The sequence below is a fragment of the Dreissena polymorpha genome, chromosome 13, assembly GCF_020536995.1.
Source record: "Dreissena polymorpha isolate Duluth1 chromosome 13, UMN_Dpol_1.0, whole genome shotgun sequence".
NCBI classification, from domain to species: domain Eukaryota; kingdom Metazoa; phylum Mollusca; class Bivalvia; order Myida; family Dreissenidae; genus Dreissena; species Dreissena polymorpha.
In genome coordinates this window covers 70,648,100-70,665,989 of record NC_068367.1, presented here as the reverse complement: position 1 = coordinate 70,665,989, position 17,890 = coordinate 70,648,100, and the positions used below count along the sequence as shown (strand labels likewise).

General features: G+C 36.4%; 1 pseudogene; it reads right to left on the bottom strand.

Moving 5' to 3' along the window:
- Nucleotides 1-3,664: 3,664 nt before the first annotated feature.
- Nucleotides 3,665-17,719, bottom strand: LOC127854752 (uncharacterized; annotated as a pseudogene).
- Between the last annotated feature and the right edge of the window lie 171 nt (nucleotides 17,720-17,890).

The window sequence follows — 17,890 nt, the reverse complement described above, 5'->3', positions numbered from 1 at the left end:
TTTTTTTCCGCCGGAGAAACACAATGCCTACGTCTGACAATTTTCCAAAAGGAGACAGTGTCTAATAGAAAAAAAGTCAATAAGTACATGTGCACAGCAATTGATGTAGCCGAGTGGCAAGACAACCCCTGTGTGGTGGTCATAGCTATGTGCAAATTAACTATCAGCAAGAACTGTGTGTAAGAAACACAGTGTCCCCTACTGCGCATTAAAGAGGAAGGAAGCAGTTTAGGAGAAAAGTGTCCAAGGCCCATAACTTCGCCAAAACGAAAAAACTCACACGTAATTTGGAAGTCTTGTAAGTAGACTAACATACCAAAAATCAGCTTAATATATGGACGCTTTGCGCCAAAATATGCCACGGCCCATAACTTCGCCAAAAATCAATGCACCGGAATAAAACTCATACTTTAACTGTAGGTCATTTTAGAAGACTCGCAAACCAACAATCAGTTAAATATCTGAAAGTGAGTCGTAACAAATGTCGCCTTTGACGAGGCGATGGTCAAGTTCTATGCACGCAATTCCATGGAACAATACATACAGTTAAAACCAAATAAATATGGAATCAAAATATGGATGGTGTGAGACTCCAACACATACTATTGTTATAAGTGTGTATCTGGGTCGTCGAAACATGGACTTGTCTACAATTTTTGGAAAAAGATGACCTGTGACATTAAGAGCATCTACTGTGAGGTTTACTGTGACAATTATTTCCTAAGTGCAACGCTCATGGATAAGTTGCTGAACGATGGCTTTCATTCATAAAAACAGTGAGCAGTACACTGTAGCCTTGTAGAAGCCGAAAGATCGCCGGGAACAAGGCCAGTTCAAGATCCTGCAGAAAAGAGCCTCCAAGTTCACGTCTGAATTGAGGGACTTAAAAAAGTAGTGCACCGTGTGATCACTTCCTCCTTGTCGCTTCTTAAACATGCAACAGCCACATGTTAAAGTATACAACCGGTACACGGGCGTAACGGATGTTCATGGTCGATACCTCCTCTGTAACGAGGTTGGCTGAAACTCATAAAAGTTGTGAAGACAAGAACAACAAAAAGGTGGCTACAACAACCAAACGTGCTGATTGTGGTTCGCATGATTCCGACTCTAACGATTCAACAGGCGTATGCAGCAACTTAAGGGCTAAATCACGCACGCGCCAACATTCACAAGTGCAAAAATCAACAATCCAGAGGCCATTAAAAATAAAAAAAATGCACCCACTTTCACCTGCAATCCTTAAAAGCAACCCAAATAAATAATATACCAAACTATTAAACGCACGGCTGGATTGAAGGACGGAAAAACGGACTAATAGACATAAATTCTGTATTTGTATTTTTAAAGTATGTCATAAGCATGGTCATCCTTCAAATGATACCACATCAGGCTCTGACTTCAAATGAGACCTCAATCAGCGAGAATCTTAAGTTTAGAAACACCTTTTAGGCTAAAATGTCTGGCTGTGGGGAACAACTGGTATCAACTTCACGTTCAATCTTTTCTAACAGTATGCATTAAACATGTACGGTCTAAGCTTGGGTCTTCAACCTTCAGAAGGAAACAGTCCCACTAAACACACAATATAATACAAAACAAAAGAATTTAACTAATGAAGAGAGACTGTTAAATGAACTTGCAGACTCTGGCAAGTAAGTGGTGATAATTCAAGTCGTTCTAGTTTTACATGGGGTTGAGATTTACCTAGCTAAGATTGCTATTAGATAAATGAAGACATAATTAATGACCATCTTAATGTGTGCCCGTAGCATGAGGGATAATAACAAAACTAGCAAACCAATATGACTTTGTTTATACAAAACCTGCTTATGAAAAAAAAACTGATATTGACAGTAAACTAACAAAATAAAATGGAACGTTTAGAAAATATGACAAAAGAAATATGGTGCAGTGACAAAGTTAAATGATAAAAACTAAGATGTTTTTTTGTTCAATAAATGCTAGAAGCCTTGTAACTATTAATCAAATGGCCTACGTTATGTCTATAACCAAATTTAGGTCACTATCAAGCTCAAGTGATGAAGATGTGTTTAGAGTTTATAGATAACATCTATACAAGTATCATAGTTTTGTAGGGAGCCTTTTTGATGTTAGAGAAAAGTTAAACATATCATAAAACTAAATGTGTCTCCTAATTGGCACATAACCATTTCTCTCCACTTCTGGATGAACGGGACTGCATCATTAGAGAGGGACCACAAATAATTAATATAATGTGTGAATCTTGCACGTTTTTTAATAGCGAACTAACTAAAATGTAAGAGTCATATCAGACATGCTTTTTCTTTTCTTAATATTAAATCCTGCAAATTCAAATGATCAATACTTGATACTGCATGCTCTGCAATAATGAAAACGCTCACGCTGTCTATGCGGATAACATTATCTTTTTCATGCAGGCAGTATTTTCGCAAGCACAGGCATTTTTGTTGTAAAAAATGTGTTGATGTGATACGAACAGTGAATTTTAACAATACAAAATTAATTCTATACAATTAAAAATCAATTGTCATCACATAAGATACAGTTTGCGGAATGTATTTCTTCTAATGTGTACGACCAAAGAAAGAAAGAATTTTATCTCAAACCAAAATTACTGTCTTGTGCATACCACTAACAGCAATCTTGATGACAACCAATTTTTTCAAACTTTTAGCATTTTAGCAACTGCACCATTCCCCTACTTCACCAGACCTTATGCAAAACAAAAGCTCCACGGTCGGAGACACATTACTCCCACCCAAAATGTCCTTGACACCCATAACTAAATCCTTTGATGACATATCGAACCGAAACCAATTAAACACTTCATATCACAGTGACCTTGAACTTTGATCCAGTGACCCTAATTTCAATGGAGGTCATCTACTGTACAAGGCCACTGCACATGGGAAGTATAATAAAAATCGGTCAATTCGTTGACGAGTTATTGACTTAAATTATTATTTTTTGTAAATAAAAACTAAACGGGAAACCTCATTGGGATTTCTAATTGTGCGAATAGTTGCATTTGATTTCAAATCTCCTCACCAACTACTCAACCGACACATATTAAACGTAATGGCAAAAGCTTTAACAATACTTTAAGCGAGTCAATTCGATTACAAATACATTCTAGCAATCATCTAAGGGAGAAACTATTGAATTATCAATGTGAATAATTTGTTGCATTTATTAGCATAGTTGCACAATAGCAACCAATATATTTGCGCATGTATTACTTATGGATAGCCCAGTCTGTATTTTTCATTAAACTTGAAAATGGACTCTTTGTTAACACAAATAGTTTTTCCTAACACAACAAATCTCAAGTGGATGTGAGTCTACACTAGTGGTACATGCGTGACCGCGTACTAAGAAAATTTCAAGGAGAATGAAACAGTACTACGTGCCAGAAAAATTTGCAGTCTGTTCAGGCTTATCAGGGACAACATTTTTCGGCTTAACTTGATTGTTTCTCAGAGAATTCTTTTAAACGAAAAATTCCAGATCATCTGAAAATGTCGTCCGTGATGCGTCCTGCACAGGCATATCTGTGACAACACTTTTTGCACGTGCAAATTCTACAGTGGACAAGACAGTACTTGCTAGGACACTATCCAAAGGGGACAAGACAGTACTTACTAGGGCAGTAGCCGCAGTGGACAAGACAGTACTTACTAGAACAGTATCCACAATGGACTGGACAGTAAATACTAGGACAGTATCCACAGTGGATAAGCACTTTCACTATTGTTCACATCTTCTACACAAGCAGTGCCCTCACACTCTGGGGTAGGATAGTCCTGGCCCCAGGGCGGGGCCGCTCAGTGATGCGGAACACAAACCCCTGTGACCCCTCCAGTAGGGGCCTCTCTTGCTGCCAGCTAAACAGGGCACCGTCTGTGGTTTCAAGGAAGGGATTCACTTCTATCACCCAGAGGCGTTCACCTAAAATATAAAGGGAATTTGGAGAAAAAGTATAGCACAGTGAGTTTATACAAAGTGTCATGATACTATGAACTTTTTGATAAATAACAATATTTGATTGTTTGACCTTTCACCTCAGGTGTTTAAGGTCATGCATAATCCTCATGGTGCCCACATATATACAAAAGTTTCATCCCAGTATCCTTATTTCCAATAGACAGAGAGATATGAAAGCTGAACCAATATTTCCCCTTAAGTTCAACCCCAATAGTAGACTAAAACAAGATATTTGTTTGTCAGAAACACAATGCCCCCTTCTGCGCCGCTTTGATTTATTTTTATGGCCCCGAAAGAGGGCATATAGTGATCACACTGTCCGTCTCCTCTGTCCGTCACAAATTGCGTTAAGGTTTCGAAAAATGCTAATAACTTCTATGTCTCTTCAGATGTAACCTTCATATTTGGTATGCATGTGTATATGGACAAGGTCTTTCTATATGCACACAAACTTTGACCCATTTGACCTTGAACTTAGGGTTTGCATTTATGTTTCTAAATCTGCGTTTATGTTTCGAAAAATGCTCATAACTTATATCAAAGAGTTTATTGGGGGCATATGTCATCCTATGGAGACAGCTCTTGTTGTTTTTTTTTTATTTAAAAAATATTACTTCTTTTGTGAAAATGATATGTTCCTGCCAAATGATAAATAGAAATCTCCCTTTAAAGCTTGTTACTTACCTTGGAGTTGTTTTTTTACCTTTGACGTTGAAGGATGACCTTGACCTTTCACCACTTAAAATTTGCAGCTCCATAAAATACACATGCATGCCAAATATCAAGTTGCTATCTTCAGTATTGCTAAAGTTATGGCCAATGTTATAGTTTTCGGACGGACAGACGGACAAACAGACAGACGGACGGTTCAACTGCCTACCGGGGGCATAAAAAAAAAATTATTCCAACCTACCATCCTCACATACAGCAAAGTCAATGATGGAATTCGCAGGAAATCCACGACCTTCAATCCTCGGTCTGACCTTGGTCAGATAGAAGTCCTGAATCATTACCCCATACTTCTCTTTATTGCTCGCAAGCCTCCGTGAATATATGGCGTAGTTATACTGGGATACTGCCTACAACTCATTCTTCCAGCGAAATTCCATGTCAACGTCTATGTTGATAAATTCCCTTACCACAAAATGTTCGTTGTAAACGTATACCTGATTTACAGCAGCCAAGAGCAGGTCTTGATAGATCCTCTCGCTTCTTATAAACATATCAATTACTTCGTCCACAGTTTTCACTCGCAGAGCAACGAAAGCAGCTCTTAATAGGCAAGTGTTTTGAGTATTTTCAGAACGGTCGCTCTCTGGGAATGATTCCAATTCAGCAGTGTACAATTTGTGGAATTTAGTTTGAACAAGAGGCGCATCTTTTGCACTGCGACTGGAGGTTTTAACAAATGCATAACCGTCCTCTGTGTAGACATTCATCACATCCTGTAGTCTACTTGACAGATCTTGAAGTATTTTCTTCTCTGAATCAGTCAGACTTTCTTTCCAGTCAGTGGCAATCACCACTTCACTATCCTTGTTCAGGTAAAGCCTGAAATCAGGAAATCAAAGTAAAATATTATACTGTTATACTGTTATACTGTTTCAGTTTTCTGGTCATTGTAAATACATGTAAGCAATGATGTTGTTTTATTACTATTGAATTATACATGTGCATTATAACTACCACATATTAATTTTTGGTTGATGAACATATTTTATAAACAATGATTGCCATGCTTTATAATCATTACTTAATAATTGTCTTCCAGTCATTTTTTTCCTTCTTTATAACGTACCGGAAAACGGCACTTTTCCAATCAGGGGACAATTACAGACTTCCCAATAGCTGTCTGAACAAATTCCTTTTGATGGTTTCGAACATTTTTTAAAAATAAAATGCAACATTTAGTTAATTTTGTTATGCAGCTATATGGGTTGAAAGTTAGTAAACATAATATTTACATATTGACGATAATTATTCTAAATTTTAAAATATATGTTTGCAAAAAATAAAATACACCAATTACCCTTTTGAAAATCTCACGACACGAATTTCCCATATTTTGGGGTTTTTCGCACAATTTGTTCCTTATTGGGCTGGTATCGCTACTTTTCCCGATAGTGCAAAAAAAATCGCTGGTATCACAAACATTTATCATTATAAAACATATATCAGACTATTTATAAACAAAGATGCATTCTTAGTGTATCTTAATTTAACATAAAACCACAATTGAACATATTTTCAGTAACTGATTAGTCCCTCATAATGAACAAGACTATTGCCAAGCAATAACAGTCCCCTACCTCACATGAAGCAGTAATATAATTTTCTCCCTTTGTTTTCAAGGGACGTAATTCTTTTAAGTTAGCCTTGTAGATGGTAATAAAAATGGAATCCCCATTTTCAGCAATATTTCTAGTCTATTTATTGCCATAGAGACCACAATTCTTAACGAAGAAGCAAAATGAAATGATGTGCATAATCTCCATAATGCCATCTGTCTATATTTCAAGTTTCATGAAAAAATATGAAGAACTTTAAAAGTTATCGCAGGATCCAGAAAAGTGTGACAGACTGACATACTGACAGACACACAGAGTGCAAATCATAAGTCCCTCCGTTGAAACCGGTACGGGACTAATAATTAAAAAGAGTAAACTCCCAATTTTCAGGCAAAAAAATATATCTTCAGATGCATAACCACCTACAATTTCACGAAAGTCAGCTCACTTTTCCTCACCATGCAGGCCTTTCTCTGCCATTTACCATATTAGTCAATTGCTTCAACAGAACAAATTTGGCTGAAGAAATTTCCTGTCTGCTACAACAGTGATTTTTTTTTCTTCGCAATAAAGTGCCCATAAAAGGCACTTTTCCAATGAACAATTACAAATTCCGAATTGCTATCCATAAAATTTCTAAAAAAAGGAGGAAAGTTGTTCATCATGCGGATTTTTTGCCAGTGAACAAATCAACTGAGCACTGAAACTGAACATTTCACTTAAAAGGCATGCACAAAAATATTATGAAGATTGTGTGCCTGTAAGTTCCAAGCAATTTAGAATACTCATAATTCCCATTGTATTTTTTTTAAAGGGCCTCTTCTCTTAGCGGAAATCCAGTTAGGCGGACTTCACAGGCTTTTCAGGGATGACACTTTCCGCATTTATGGCATTTGTTCTCCTCTTAGCAGATCCAGTGTAGAAGGATAGCTTCATCCCTCATGAGTCTTGAAATGTAGAATATTAAATAAAAATTTAAATGTACAGCATCTAGGGTTGAGAATGAATATTGAAATGATATTCAAATACTTGTCTTTTCAATATTCTTATATATTTGAATTATAAATTTTCTAACTTTAGATCCATTTGTCAGGACTTAACAAATGCCAGGAACAAAGTACGGAATGCCACATACACCACTATAAATCGTATCTTATATAAATCTTTTAATATTTGAATATTCCATCTCATCCCTAACTGTAACATACCTTATGTTTCAAGTTTGCATACATAATATATCATAAACTCAATACTTGTAGAAGTGGAAGCCCTTAGATTGGGGGGTCAACTGCTTCATGAGCAAATGGTTTTATGCCATATGCTGACGGCTTAGCCCCTGACCAGTCAGACCAATCAGAGCATTTGTGTAGTCTAGACTGGAGCTACCCAACCGTCAAAAAAACATTGTACGAATGACAAAAGCCGAACAAAACAATGAGGATTATGTACCTTTGATATCCCTTTCCGTCATAAAGCCAGCAGATGTTGTGCTTGAGAAGTCCTTTGTTGGTTCTGCAGGTTTCTTAAGCTGAACCCTCTTTAGTTGCTCTGCTAAACTTGCCATGGCTTCAATCAGGAATATAACTGAAAACGTCATACTACACTATGTTAATAATTTCTTGTACAATGAGCCCCGTTCTGGAAAAAATTTGTCTTTATGCATGTGCGTAAAGTGTGCACACGTGCTGTCCCCGAATAGCCTGTAACACTGCTCAGGCTTATCTGGGACAACCCTTGATGCATTAAGCCCAGTTTTCCCAGAATGAGGCTAGATAATGAATGCAAATTTATTGAGAAATTAACATGGTTTGCATTTAAAATGGTGATTAATTGTTGGTTGGTCATATTCAATACATACATTGTATTATGTATTAACTACATGTTCAATGATAAACACTTTAGCCCCACATTTATCTACAATAACATTAATTCAGCGCATAATGTGCATACAACTTTTTGTAATTAAATGCTTGTAATGTTTACATTCCTATTCAGAAAAACGTGTTATCATTCAATATAGATCAATTAATTTCACTCCAGTGTTTCTAGTAACTTTGGCAAGTTGGAAGTCCAGACTTAAGTGTTAAATTTGGAAATGGCACGTATCAAATCTGAAAGTCCCTCTTTTAGCTCAGTATTTTTCTATGAATATTGGACCGATCATTTGCATGTTTTGAAATAGTTTAATACAAAGTAAATCAAAATACAACTGTTAAATTATCTATGCTGGAGGTTTAATACAAAATGTATGACCAAACAACAATTAAGTTGTTATTTCACTTGACGAAAAAAGCCTAAAAATAAAATTGTATTAAATAAAACATTATACAAGTATACAATAAAAAATATAACTACTAATGGTAATTAAATATGTTAAAGTACATACATGTATATAATTCGATAGAAATCAATATATATAACAAGGGCTGTTTGTAAAACATGCATGCCCCCCATATGGGCTGTCAGTTGTAGTGGCAGCCATTGTGTGAATACGTTTTTTGTCACTGTGACTTTGACCTTTGACCTAATGTAAGATATCATCCGGAAATCATTGAACTCTTTCGAGTTACTGTGACCTTGACCTTTGACCTAGTGACCTGAAAATCAATAGTGGTCATCTGCCAGTCATGATCAATGTACCTATTAAGTTTCATGATCCTAGGCGTAAGCATTCTTGAGTTATCATCAGAAAACCATTTTACTATTTCGAGTCACTGTGACCTTGACCTTTGACCTTGTGACCTAACAAGAGCTGTCATATTTTAATGTGGGGTGTGGTAATTTATTAGATGATGTTTAAAAAAATTGGTAGGGGGTGAGGTGTGGGGGGGGGGGAAATATAGTTTGTGTTGATGTTGGTAAACAAGTATGCAAAATATAAAAGCAATATGTCAAGGGACAATGAAAAAAATAACAAATGATCTCACACTGACATGAACAAATATCCTCTATTTATTAAACATGAAATTTAAACTTATTGCATTTGTTTCCCCTGTATATAACAAAGATATAATAGTGTATTACCTCCCCTGCCCTGCTTATATTTATATTAATAAACAAAATTAAACATTAACACAATATTTAATATACAAAATATACAAAAAAATCTCATATTCTGATTATAATTTTACTGATCCACTTTATTTTACTCAAATGATGATGTTTCATTGGACTGATAATTATAGATTTAGGATTACAGACCAGTTGCTTCAGTTATATTGTTCAGAGTTCTCCCTGTTGGCCGCATATGCGTTCTTCATTTATCATCCAAAAAACATTTTACTATTTCGGGTCACCGTGACCTTGACCTTTGACCTAGTGACCTCAAAATCAGTAGGGGTCATCTGCTAGTCATGATCAATGTACCTATGAAGTTCCATGATCATTGGCCCCAGCGTTCTTGAGTTATCATCCGGAAACCACCTGGTGGACGAACCGACAGACAGACCGACACATCGACATGTGCAAAGCAAAATACCACCTCTTCTTCGAAGGGGGGCATAATAACAACTATACAATAACATCAAATGCAAATTATTCAGTGATATATTTAAACAAGAGCTGTCAGAGGACAGCGCGCTCGACTATTCGAGTGCTTGACAGTATAAGGTAAGCCATCATGGGGAAATTATTCAACAAGGTCAAGGTAATAGTTCAGGTAAATTTTCCACAATCTACTGAACATTTGTAAAGACATAAAACAAACTAATAAGATTTTATTTCAAGTTTCAGGGCTCGCGCTGCCGTTCGCCATTTGAGCCATTTGCGAAAATATTGAGAAATTGGCTCAAGAAAATTCTGATTTGCGAAAATGCTCAAATCTCGCAAATCTTCATTGAAATTATCCGCCATTTAAATCCAGACTGGTTTTCTATAGTTTTCTCTTTGTTTCATTAAAAGTGTTCGCAAATTGAACAATAAACGAAAACCGTTCTGCACCAGAACATGAGACATTGCTTGACCTTATTGTTATTGAAGCGCACGTGGTAGCTGGCCAATCAACATTGAGTTCGCTCACACATAATATTGGGTCAATCATGCGTAGACACTTGGAATACACAGTTGATATTGTCGTCTGCCTACAATTTATCGGCCGATGGCAAACGTCGTATTTAAAGATAAACAAATGACAAGAGCAACAATAAATAATTTCTCAGCTGATCACTTTAGACCTGTCTACCGACTATCGATCTGAATTAAAGGATGATCATTAAATAATTAGTTCTATGTTGATGATGTTACACCTTTCTGACGATTATCGACGTTATCGTTTGAAATAAAAGGTGATAATTAAGTTGTTTTACCCACAGGCTATGCTATTGTAAAGAAAAATGTCAACCAAATGGTATATTGATTACGTATTTGCTAGGCTACCAATTTTCATTTTCTGCAATCAAACGATATGATAATTTTATTTCAAGTGCAGAACGCGTACAATTTTTCGGACTGTCGTTTTCGGATACATTATTTTTCGCTGATTTAAATTTATTTTCAGAGTTCTTTATGGAAGAAATAGAATGCCGAATACACATGCGGTAATACAGACGATATGGTCTATATTATTTCGAATTGTATTCACTTGAAATTGCAATTGGAAAGACTATAACAAAGAACAATTTGTAAGTCTCTGGGTGGGGTGGGCGGGCCTTGCCCTTTATTCCTGTTGGGTTCCTGGTTCTAAGACCCCCGGCCTTGTTTTCAGGATTTCAAATTTTGAACAACTTACTCCACTGTTAATTAAGTGTACATGTACAAATTAACTTAAGTTTGTACTTTGAAAAGTACCATAATAATTACTTCTATATTGAAAACTGCATGTAATATTATATGTGATATATGCCCTTGTTGTCATAAAAAGAAATATAACCAAGTTGATAGTATATATCATTATTTTAAAACCACTTTTCGTGCGCCGAAAAACGAAATCTGGTTGGCCCAAAGAAATTTAAGGCCAGCGCTAGCCCTGAGTTTGATAGCAATAGCTTGGATGGGAAGTTTGGACGGTCCTTCAAAAATAAAGTAAATAAATATGTGTTTGTTTTTTAACCATGTTTCAAACAAAAAAATATTCTTTTTGGGTTGGGTAGGGGGGGAGGGTTGAGAGGGGCGTTTAATGTGGGGTGTGGTCAATTATTAACGGTAGACGATCTTTCAAAAATAAAAAAAAGGAAAAAAAAAATATTTTTTTTGGGGGGTGGGGGCGGGGATTCTGGATTGGGGAGCGGGGCATTGTTTGGGTGGAATCCATTGTGGTATTCAGGTAAGTGTTGTTTTGTCAAAGTATTAATACAATCTGATCATAAATAAAGAAGTTATGGCAATTTAACTAAAATTTATTATTTTGACCTTGAGTCAAGGTCATTCAAAGGTCAAGTTCAACTTGAACTAGCCAGGTACAATACCCTCATGATAGTAAGAAAATATTTTAAGTTTGAAAGCAATAGCTTTGATACTGAAGAAGTCAAGTGGATCTAAACACAAAATTTAACAAAATATTCAGTTATTAAGACAAAAAAGGGCCATAATTCTTACAAAATGCTTGATACAGTTGTCTGCTCTTGTTTATAGATTGGGGTCATGTTGGCAAAGAAGTTTGAAAAATATGAAAGCAATATGTCAAGGGACATTGACAATATTTGAGGTGGTACGCAAACTTTAACATAGATTTATCAATAATATGCATATTCTAAGGCGTAAAAAAGGCCATAGTTCTTACAAAATGCTTGATACAGTTGTCTGCTCTTGTTTATAGGTTGGGGTCAAGAAGTATGCAAAATATTAAAGCAATATGTCGAGGGACATAGGAAATATTTGGGGTGGTACGCAAACTTTAACATTTGCACGCTCACGCCGGGGTGAGTAGGATAGCTCCACTATATATATTTCATATATAATAGTCAAGCTAATAAATGTAATAACTTATGACACAGATACAAGGAAGAAGTAAAAACCGTAATTTGCATTCCTTTACAACCGACTGAATGCAAAAATGCACAAGTCAAGTGCCAGATGAAGAATATTTATAAACAACTAAAGATTATGAATTTTACTCAGGACTAGATCAAATTGTGGTCAGTGATTTTGTTTGCTTTACATTTTACAGTCTATGCTTTTTGGATTGAGAAAAATAGCACAATAAATTATAACAGGGGTTTTGCTAGCCAGTTTGGGAAAGGAGTCTGGTAAAAATGGGATTTTTTTCATTGATCAAATGGCAAATTTGAGAATTTATTATCAACAAAATGGAACAAACATGGGTTTTTTAATCCATAAATATTGACACATCAGGCCTTTTCCTGGAGATTTGGGAAACATCATATAAATTCTAGTTATATATTTTGTTAGATGTTTATGAAAGAAAATTGAGATGTAATAATCATTAGACACTTCTAACAAGGGCTGTTTGTAAAACACGCATGGGCTGTCAGTTGTAGTGGAAGCCATTGTGTGAATACGTTAGACCTAAGTATCAATAGTTAATATATATCTATATCATCCAGAAACCTTTAACTGCTTCAGGTCACTGTGACCTTGACCTTTGACCTAGTGACCTGAAAATCATTAGGGCTCATCTGCCAGTCATGATCAATGTAGTTGTACCTATGAATTTTCATGATCCTAGGCCTAAGCATGCTTGAGTTATCATCCAAAAACCATTTTACTGCTTCGAGACACTGTGACTTTGACTTTTGACCTAGTGACCTGAAAATCAATAGGGATCATCTGCCATTCATGATCAATGTACCTTCTGAAGTTTCATGATTCTAGGCCTAAGCATTCTTGATTTATCATCCAGAAACCAGTTGACTGTGACCTTCACCTTTGACCAAGTGACCTGAAAATCAATAGGGGTCATCTGCCAGTCATGATCAATGTACCTATGAAGTTTCATGATCCTAGGCCTAAGCGTTCTTGAGTTATCATCAAGAAACCATTTTACTATTTCTGGTCACCGTGACCTTGACCTTTGACATAGTGATCTGAAAATCAATAGGGGTCATCTGCGAGTCATGATCATTGTACCTATGAAGTTTCATGATCCTAAGCATAGGCGTTTTTGAGTTATCATCCAGAAACCATTTTACTATTTCGGGTCACCGTGACCTTGACCTTTGACCTAGTGACCTGAAAATCAATAGGGGTCATCTTCGAGTCATGATCAATGTACCTATGAAGTTTCATGATCCTAGGCATAAGCGTTCTTGAGTTATCATCTGGAAACCATTTTACTATTTCGGGTCACCGTGACCTTGACCTTTGACCTAGTGACCATTTGGTGGACGGACAGACCGACAGACTGACATGTGCAAAACAATATACCCCCTCTTCTTCGAAAGGGGGGCATAAAAATTGAATATACAGGATTATGACGTTATTAAAAGCAACTGGAAAAGAAGTAAGTATTCAGTAATTGATAGTCAGGTTGATACGCATGCATTGGAGAATCAATGGAGATTATGCATATCTATGCATAATTGAAAGTGATAAAATAATTAAACAAATCTCGTTAGCCATGACTTTATAGCTTTTTCTTGAAGAGTCATAACGCACCAAACAGCATAATAAATAAAGCAGGGTTATAGATTACTTTTGGGATATATATTGGGTAATCACCCCCGGTTTTTGACAACAATAGGGTTTTTGTAAATTCAAAAGTTTTAGCAAAAATGTTCACCCCCTACTTTCGAGCTTAATTGGGTTTTTCACCCCCGTTTTTTTTTTAACTTAATTGGGTCATTTAGGGAATGACATATATAATATAATAAAATTCTACTAAGGTTACTATATCATTTATACAAAAAGAATTCAAAAAGGTACCTGTACATAACTACAAATAATTACGGAATTTCGGATCAAAATTCATTCATTTTTGCTTTGAATAAGACCGAGTTCGTGAAAATCGCTGCACAATTGATGAAGTTATGGCTGTTCAAAGCGATGCACCCTGTTTTCGGGTAATTTTGAGTTGAATACCTTGAAAGTAGAAATCTGACGGGTCTATGAATAACTACAATAATTTTTGTACGGAAAATAACCAGTCTAAAAAATACGCCGGTTGTTCGTAAGTATTGCGTTAAGGCAAATACACTTGTTATCTATAGCTCTGAAGAAAGCAACAATTGTCTTATGCGACCACTTTGAATTCCCACCAAGCATTAATTTTCACAGTATTTTGATATTGTATTAAGCAACTTTGACTTACGTGACCAGCAACCACTGATTTACCAGTATGTTGATGTCCAAATATAGGATTAAGCTACTACCTTGTAATAAAATTTCAAAATATAATGTGTGTTTAGCGACAAACTTGATCACCGATTTAGCGTCAGTTTGACATTATCAAAGGAAAGCGGCTTCCAGTCAGGAAGCCATAAAACAACACTTTCAAGCCGATAAAATTGGCTTCCTTTGTCTTACTCAACATGCCAAACTAATTGTGTACCGGTTATAGTACCAGGGCTGTTTTTCAGGAAACTGGGAAGAAGCCCTAGCCTTCCAAATAGGATTTTCATGCATGTTAACTGCTGATTTTGGAAAGACGGTGCGTTGTTGTTGTTTTTTAAATGAAACAGGGTCTTTTTCTTTGTGCAAAAGACACATTGAGGTCATTCTTAATCATAATGAGTTGATTGCTTTCAATTTGGGAGATGTCAAACATGTCTTAGAAAAAAAAAATTCTTACAATAAAAAACAAGATGTCCTGAAAGGCCGAAAGTCGCTCACATGAGATTAAAAGGAACTGACCTGTTCTGTGCAGCCCAAGATGTCATTAAAACAAATGTTCTTACCAACTTTCATGACTAGTGAACACCCTGGCAGCAACTTTTTTCAACAAACCAGAACCATTTATATACACATCCAAGATATCATTTAAACAAATATTCTGACAAAGTTTCATGAAGATTCATGAAGCCATATAAGAAAAAATGCCCCGTCCCCTGGTGGCCATGTTTTTCAAGCATCTTGAACCATTTTCAAACTTGTCCAAGATATCATTGGGACAAATCTTCTGACCAGGTTTCATGAGTCTTGACGATCTGACAATACATGTGGCTACAAGGTTTATAGCTATAAAAGGAAAATGCCACGCCTCCTTGGCGGCCATGTATTTCAACCAACTGGAACCATTTTCAAAGTCATCCAAGATATCATTGGGATGAATCTTCTGACCAAGTTTCATGAAGATCGGAAATAAATGTGGCCTCTAGTTAGTTAACAAGATTTTACTATAGCCATATAAGGATAAATGCCCCGCCCTTTGGCAGCCATGTTTTTCAAGCAAACGTAACCATTTTCGAACTCATTCTACATATCATTGAGACCAATCTTCTGACCAAATTTCATGAAGATTGGACAATAAATGTGGCCTCTAGATAGTTAACAAGGCAAATGTTGACGTAGCACAACGCACAACAGACAAATGGCGATCAAAAAAGCTCACCATGAGCACGTTGTGCTCAGGTGACCTAAAAATGAACTCATTTTCAATTGGGAAGTAACCGAATTTTCAGCCTCTGTTATATAAGATGAAAAGGCCTGAGTACATGCATTGCTTCTCCTTTTGAATGTTTTGAGGAGAATGAAGATTGATTTAACGTTTAAGAACTTTACCAGATGCCCTGATATTGAACATGTGATACACGCATGTTCAGTCCTGTTTGTTTTTATGAAATTCTTAAAACACATTTATCGTCAAAAACTGCAACTGGGTTTTGTTGGATTATAACTAGTTGAATGGATATGTATGGCCACTTTAGGTAGATGTGCACTCAATGTATTGGTCTTCCATAAAGTTTCTCATATTAATCTTTGATCTCTGTCTGTTCGACTGAAAAAATCGCTAATTTACTCAGTAATTGCAAAAATGCTACCTTGTCTTGATTTCAAGCTTAAAATAAAAGATGAAACTTCTTTACTTAAGCAAATAGTTCAAGATTAAAATCAGTGACCACGAATCGCTACGAAGACATGAGGCGTGAATAAAATAAGTGTCTTATCGTAACATCCATATCCTGGATCAAATCCTTCCTAATCGGCAGATCCCAATCAGTCGTAGTAGATGGTACTAAGTCTGACCAAGTCCCAGTTACCTCTGGAGTGCCTCAGGGTTCTGTCCTTGGCCCCCTCCTTTTCCTACTATACATAAATGACCTCCCTTCCCGTGTTACATCCCAAGTTCGCCTCTTTGCTGATGACACTGCCATCTATCTAACAGTGACAGGTGGACTGTCAAAGTTTACAAGACGATCTCAGTAAACTAGAGAAATGGGAAGAGCTATGGGACATGGAGTTTAACCCTGGCAAGTGTCAGGTTCTCCATGTCACACGGAATCGTAAGCCCATTGCGCACCAATACAAGCTTCATGGTCAAATCCTATCCCCAGTTAAGGACGCAAAATATCTTGGTGTTGACATTTGCCATGATTTAAGTTGGAACACACATATCTCCAGGATCACAACAAATGCAAACAAAACATTAGGTCTCCTCAAACGTAACATCAAGACAAAACATGAAAAGGTCAAATCACTATCCTATCAAACACTAGTACTTCCCCAACTTGAATATGCTTCCCCCATATGGTCACCACACACTCAGGTCAACAAACACAACATAGAAATGATTCAGCGGCGAGCAGTCAGATGGGTAAAAAATGACTACTCCCATTACACCAGTGTCACACAACTTCAAAATACACTCAACTGGCGCACCCTTGAGAACAGACGCATAGATGCCAAACTCGTCCTTTTCTACAAAGTCTACCACCATCTTGTGGCCATATCCCTCCCATCTTATCTTGAAGCCCCAACCAGGTTAAACAGACACATGCATCCCCTCAGTCTTCGTCAAGTCCATACAGGTTACGATTACTTTAAGTACTCTTTCTTCCCCCACACCACAGTATTGTGGAACAGGTTACCCCACCCCGTCGCAATGCTGCCTGACCTTGAGAGCTTCAAGCAGGCAGTAGCCCAACTTAGCCACTAAACCCATGGGAATTGCTTTTATCCATTTTTTTACCCCTTGTATACTACATGACTTTTAAATCTCTTAACAACCTAACAACACTATCCTTATTATTGTACAAATTCTTAATTTGCTGAAAGATACCTTTCTCAGCTTTTACTCTTTTACTTTACTAACAGCCAACGCGCACCCTGCCCATAATACTCGCGAGAGGCGTGAGGCAGTACTATGAGATAGATAGATAGACATCCGAAATATAATAACCACCGGTGTATCCGGAATATGGTTTAGTGCACGTATCGAGGAGAAAATGTATAAAATAATTTTTTTACAACTTTTTAATGCAAAAAATATATACAGGACTTATTTTCAGACATGACTGCATATTTTTTACCGTGAGAAGGGTAATATTTTTTTGAAGAATTATAAGTTTAATATCTCAAATTCAAACCGGAACAACTTACATGTTTACGATAATATAAGGTTGTGCGAAAAGCAATATTTACCGAAAAGGCCTACTTTTACTTTCGATTAGGGCTACATCAAACTTACGTATCATCGTTCTCGGTATTAGTATGAAACATTTACAAAAACTATAGTTATTTTGTAAAATTTGTTAATATTTATTGTATGTATAAGCTACATT